The sequence below is a fragment of the Pleurodeles waltl genome, chromosome 12, assembly GCF_031143425.1.
Source record: "Pleurodeles waltl isolate 20211129_DDA chromosome 12, aPleWal1.hap1.20221129, whole genome shotgun sequence".
Classification (NCBI taxonomy): domain Eukaryota; kingdom Metazoa; phylum Chordata; class Amphibia; order Caudata; family Salamandridae; genus Pleurodeles; species Pleurodeles waltl.
Genome location: NC_090451.1, coordinates 109945677 through 109946364, shown reverse-complemented (window position 1 = coordinate 109946364; position 688 = coordinate 109945677).

Genomic DNA, 688 nt, shown 5'->3' with positions numbered 1-688 from the left:
GATGTTCTAAAGACATTTATAGATGTTTATAACGCCACTTACCACAGAACCATCAAAACGGTCTCCATAGATGTAACAGCTGATAATTCGTAACGGTGTGGCGAACTGTGTATGAGAGACAGATCGGTGCAGGTGTAAAGAATCCTGTTTTAAAAGAAGGTGACCATGTTAGGGTTTCAAAACTGAAGGGGGTCTTTAGGAAGGGCTACCAACAGACTTTTACAGATGAGGTAGTCATAGTGGAAAGTGTGGAGCCTAAAGAGGATGTATATATTTACAGGCTAAAGGTCTATGATGGGGAAAAGGTTTCGGGTGGCTTTTACAAGGAGGAGCTACAGAAGGTACCTAATGATTCGCACAGGTTGAACAGGGTTGAAAAGATTCCGAAAAGGAAAAGTAGCGGAGATAACCGTCAGGTTTTTGTCAAATGGCGGGGGTGGCCTGAGAAATGTAACAGTTGGATACCAGGCAGTTACGTGCAGGTTGTGTGAGTACGATGGGGGAATCGTTGTAGACGCGAAGATGGATACAGCGCCATTTTCTGTCACTCCAATGCCTCAAAGGATATGTTCCCTGACAACAGAATTTCTAATTAAACAATGAAATTGGCTAAACCTGTAGACCAGAAGGGGGATTGAGAGGAAGCCCTAACAGAAATCCAATACCCCAGAACATGGAATAAGAGTTC